This window comes from Macrosteles quadrilineatus, unplaced genomic scaffold, assembly GCF_028750875.1.
Source record: "Macrosteles quadrilineatus isolate MER2022 unplaced genomic scaffold, UCM_ALF_1.0 Scaffold_8__2_contigs__length_117827958, whole genome shotgun sequence".
Classification (NCBI taxonomy): domain Eukaryota; kingdom Metazoa; phylum Arthropoda; class Insecta; order Hemiptera; family Cicadellidae; genus Macrosteles; species Macrosteles quadrilineatus.
The window spans coordinates 4562489-4568488 of record NW_026542601.1 but is presented as its reverse complement, the minus strand read 5'-3'; positions in this window follow the sequence as shown (position 1 = coordinate 4568488).

Below are 6000 nucleotides of genomic sequence, written 5' to 3'. Positions count from 1 at the left end.
TAAATGGATAAAAACTTGTTCGTTATCCTTTATTAGCTGAAACATGCAACTCTTCCATTAGCTTTACTATTCTTCTCAGTGGCGTCTGAATAATACGGTTATTTGTACAACTAGTGAGCAAAGGAAAACTTACTTAGTGGGATAAAAATGTCATGTCTTTTTTTAATTAATACAATTATTTGTAATTTACTGAAAGTTTATTCACGTTAAGAATGGATAAAATATTTGAAATTCTGTATTTATAAGTGAAAACATATACATTCTAAGTCAATGAAAACTTATAACTTATAACTTTATAAACAAATTTATAAGCAACATCTTTTATACGACAAAGTTGACACTTGACTAATTTTACAGCTGATTTTCACAATTGCAGTTCATTATTTTCATAAAATGGATGAGAATAACAAATCACTTCCAGCAACGCATGTAGTACACATAATAATTAGTTTTGTCAGGTTAGTTACATGCCATTGAGGTCCATTACATGGTCATTTATTTATATTATGAAGAGTTACCTCAATATATTCTGACTATAATGAAATATATTGGTTAATGTGCACTTTTAATTAGTCACTACATCTAATCTCCCAAACAATCAATTTACATTGTGTTTAATGCTGTGGTTAGTAGAATAAACTCTTTTGAAATATAATTCACAACTAAAATATATCATACAACTATATTCTCAAATCCTATGTAGGCCTGCTATTAATTACCATGTTAAAAAAGCTATTTATATTATCTATTTTATTCTTATCACGATAAGGAAACACACAATTTTGATGAGGTTGGGGTTGAATTTTAATGAACAGGTTTCGTTGAAACGACACTTATTACACTTCCACTTTGGTAGACTCTTTTCAATACTTAAACATAAAAAATTAATAATTTGAAATGTTTTAAGGTATACATGTGGTGATAATAAATGAGTTTATTTCATAGTTTTGCTTCTTTTGTATCGATAAACATGACTATAAATATATACATTTCCACTCGTAAAATGTTTTTCAAAATTTTTTATAAAAACAGGATATTGTTAAAAATACTTTTTGGAAAAAAGAGAAAGCAAGATAAAAATCTGACAAGAAACTGACAAATACCACACGTGACTGAGCATCTCAAATGCATCGTGCCTTTTCCTGAACATTATCCTTGCTTTGATAGATATTAGTTTTATAAAACTTACATGCTATCCTGGATAAAAATACCCCCACTTTAGTGAACCTGCAGACTAGGAGAAATTGTTTTTCTCGGTTTAAATTTTTACATGATTTCCATAAGGATGTTAGATTTATTTCCTATTCCAATAACATTTGCTTCAATAAGTAAAGTTTGCTTTTACATGGAGTATTATTTTTGAGTTAAACGTGAATAGTATGTGAAAAAAGTAATATAATAAATAGGTTACATACCTTATAAATCCGACAAACAGCTCATTTTAATTGAAGGTCGTTTACATGTTTCGGCTTGTATCGGCCATTGTCAAAACGTTGCAGTTGGATGGTGAAATCCTTGTCATTGTTTTCTACTAAAAGTACATACACAAACACATACACACGGACGGGACGAAAACATTACGAAAAACGAATAAAACTTTAAATAGGCCTATTAAATACACGGGCAGGACGCACGCACACCGTTGTCAAGGTCAGGATGCAGACTGGACTAGTTGTGTCGGTGTTGTCTTATCAGCTGATGTGGACTGCTGACCAATGGGCGTCGAACTCTGCCTTTGTTTTAATATGCTATTGAAAATGTGATGGGATTTGAATTTAAGTTTTTCATTCAGAATTACGCTCTCAAAATTGTTGTTCTCATTAACCTGTGCCTTATAAATTTCGAATTCTTCGAGAGTGTTAAGTCTGCTTCCCTTTTGGCAAATATGTAGGATTTCAAGGCCTTTACTAATATCGTTCATATCATGGTTTTTATCGACCAAATGCTGAGCAAACGATGATTTTTGTTTTGTATTACGAGGATCTGGTCTATGCTCTTTGTATCTAGTATTGAAATCTCTACCTGTCTGCCCAGTATACGTGCTAGGACAACTGGCACAAGTTAATTTATATACACCACATTTGTCATATCACCACATCTGGTTGAATTGTTTAAAATATTTACGGAACGATTAGTTGTTCTGAAGGATAGATTTATACCATGTTTTTTCAATTGTTTGGATAGGCCGTTATGCAGAATGTTACTGTATTCAACGCAAACATACTTCTCATTGTCCTTTCTTGTGAACTCAGATTTACTGGCTTTTGATTTATGTTTGTGAATGAGCTTATCAATTAAATTAATATGGTAACCATTAGCTATGGCAGTGTGTTTTATTATGCCTAGTTCTTTCTCATAATTCGCAATAGACATGGGTATGTTCAAGAGCCTATGTACCATACTGTTGTAAGCGGCATGTTTCTGAGATGGCGGGTGGTAAGATGAGGCGTGGATTGTCATATCTGTTGTGGTTGGTTTCCTATAAACACTGTAATCAAATTTGTTGTTGATTTTCTCAATAGTGAGGTCTAAAAAGTTTATTTTATTGGCGTTTTCAGTTTCCAGGGTGAATTTTAGCTTTGGATCAATGCTGTTTAAATATTTATGTAATATATCAAGTTGTCTAGCACTTCCATCAAACAACAGTATAGTGTCATCAACATAACGATGGTACATTAGTATTTTATTTTTGAGTTTATTTTTATCAGAAAATACAGGGTGTTTTTTAAAGAATGCCGGGATTTTAAATGGTTATTTCTTGGATACTATTCAAGGTAACTAAACGTGTTGTACGTCAAATTGAAGCTAAAGTAACTAAGTTTTGTTTCCCGTGTAGCAAAGGAGGAAACTTTGACCTTGGCATGCGTAAAACGGGTGTGGAGTGCTAGGCCGCTATTGTGACTCAAACGCCTGACGCCACTCGCCAGTACGACGTTTACGGCTCAACAGAAGGCACGGACTGTAGTTCGCAGAGTTTGTATCTATTGCTAAATTAAACTAAATTTAAATCTATTTGATGATGAAGAAACTTGACGCTGGTTTAATGAGTTTCGTGGCACCGAAGTGTTTTGAAAAGACACCTGTTTTTACCTGGCCGGTGATGACATAGTCGAAGAAATCCGACAATTCTCCATCAGAAGCCCAAAAGAATCGATTTCCCGACGAAGTCTTCAGTTTAACAAACCTAAATTGGTCACTTTATGATGTTATCAATAAAAGATAGAGTTTTTGTGCCAAAAAGATTCAGTTAAGACATCAGATTGCCCTAATCGTAAGGACTTTGCCAGTTGTACGCTCATATAAGATTAATGAAAATCTGAATTTTATAAAATCATTCCGAATTGTATGAATGAATGAGGGAAAAACTTGATTCTTTCCCCTCCAATTCGACGTTGAAATCGTTTAATTATCTTGAATAGTCCCCGAGCAATGACCGTTTGAAATTCCGCCATTCTTTTAAAAACACCCTATGTTCATTCTCAATGTGGTTAAGGTATATATCAGCCAAAATTCCAGATAATGGAGACCCCATGGCTAGTCCATCACATTGTTTGTAAAAGTTGTTGTTGAAAGTGAAATAGTTTTGATTAAGTATTTCCTTAAGTAGAACTATTATTTCATTTACTGCCTCTGGTAATAAATCGGAATCGGATAATAACTTGTTTTCAATGATGGTTAATGTTTTGTTGACAGGGACGTTGGTGTATAAATTTACAATGTCGAAAGATGCCAACGTTGAATGCATTTTTATGTTTGTATTTTTTGTCTTGTTGATAAAGTCGTAAGAATTAATTAAACTGTAGTTATTTAAAAACTTAAAGTACGTTTTCAAAATCTGTTCTAGCTTTTTAGCAACTTTGAAGGCTGGTGCTGTTGTGTAATTGACTAAAGGTCTGATTGGTACACCGTCCTTATGGACCTTAGGTAAGCCACGTAACGTGGGTGCAGAAGGGTTGATCATTCTCATGTTTTTTATTTCACCCTCAGTAAAAAGCAATTTACAACCATTTAGTATTTTCTTAATTTTCCTTTGAGAGGATTTAGTTGGATCATTATTCAATTTAACTATGCCGTTATCCCTAATAAAGTTGTTTACTTTTGTAATGTAATCAGTCCTTAGCAAGATAACAGTGGTGTTTCCTTTATCAGATTTACATAACACAGCATCGTTGTTTGTGAGCTTATGTTTGATGTTATTCAATATAACCATTTCTTTCTTATGCATTGGAGAAACTTTACTTGTGTGGGACGGATTGTTGATCTTATTATTTAGACTCCTAGTTATGAGTACCCTAGCTGTGTTTTGGTCATCCTCATTAGGGATGGCTTTTATAGCACATTCGGCATTAATAAACTCGTCAAAAATGGCTTTGTTACCAAGTTTTGGGAGGTTATACTTTAGACCCTTTTCTAGTAATTTAGTTTCTTCGCAATCAAATACAATATTCGTGTTATTGATAACTCTAGGGTAAAAGTCAAAATCAGATAAAATTATTGTCTCTTTATCTTTTTGTTCATTTATAAGGCGTGTTAGTTTATTTTTAATGGTAAGTTTTTTCTTTCGGATGATTCTAGTCACACCTGATTCAAGGTTGTTTAGCAGACCTTCTAATTGAGCTGGATGAGTTTCATTTGAGAGCTCTAAATATTTGTTCAATAACAAAGAGTTTAGCATTGATTTCTTTTGGTATAAGGATTTAATTTCGTTACGAATCCAAATTTTTTCAGCAATTGATTTGGTTCTACGTGCTGCTTGTGACTGGTTGTTAATTCTTATTTGGACATAATTAGGCTTGATGTCATGTTTTAAACATGCTTTGTTAAAACGGATGTTGTGTACTGTGTTGAGCAGTTTAAGTTTAGTATTCTTGTACTGCAAAGCTAGGGATGCCTGTCTGGCTGAAGAATTAAAATTCATTTCCATTCTAGCTCCTGAGCTGTTGCATTCAATATAATAAAGATGGCTGATTGTGAAAAAGTAATCTTGCTAAATATGATAAACATATTTCAATAAACAACAAATTACAACTATTATTTTTTTGCAGGCTCTAAATGATTGAATGATAAGAAGTAGACATGAACAAAGTGTAATACTTGCAAAAACATCGGTTTTTGCAAAATTTTAAAACCTTATATTACGTTTTTCTGCTTACCAGGTTCTGTTAGTTTGGTACCGTAGCATCTGTCCTAGATCAAGTGATTTTAAATACCTTGAATACTGTCCTTGTAGACTGGTAAATGAAACAAATTTTATTTGGTGTGCAAGTATGACGCAATGGTCATGTTGGCACAATATTACCTATCATATGCCTGCTAAACGATGTACAAATTGTAAAAAAAAACTTAATACGTATTCAATCGTTTTGAATGTTAATCTACAATGCTCCAAATGAGGCTGTCCTAATTATGTTAAATTTGTAACGCAACAAAAGTATTTCATACAAAGTATATAATCATCGTCATTTTTGAATCACAACCCCCAGGGGGTATCGTATTGTAAACAGTCAGCAAGATATAAAAAAAAAAAAAACGCTATAATTATATATTCAGAAATGAAACAATTAAATTCACACAACATTGTAAGAGTAAATTTATAGTATTTGCGATATCAGTTTGTATTGTCATTTCCTTACAAAAAGGAAAGGGTTTCTTGCTTGTAGTTCTCTAATCTAAATTATAAGTGAGACATATAACAATAATGTAACTGTATAATGTTTTTTAGTTTGCGTTGAAAAATATCTATTAAAAATCTGAGTGGAACTAAGATATGGAGTAAAGAACATAATTTAACCATGACCTACCTCTCCCGTCGGTAAAGCAGTAAGGTCACTTGGGAAATTCCATTTTAATTTCCAAAGCTTTCATTCGTTTTCGCTGAGGTCTTTACTTTACAAAAATAACAAGTGTTCTTAACCGGTTATTACTAGCAAACAACTTTTAAAACTTCGGTAAAAAATATTAATTTTTTAATATCTTAACATGTATAAAATGCTTAGTTAC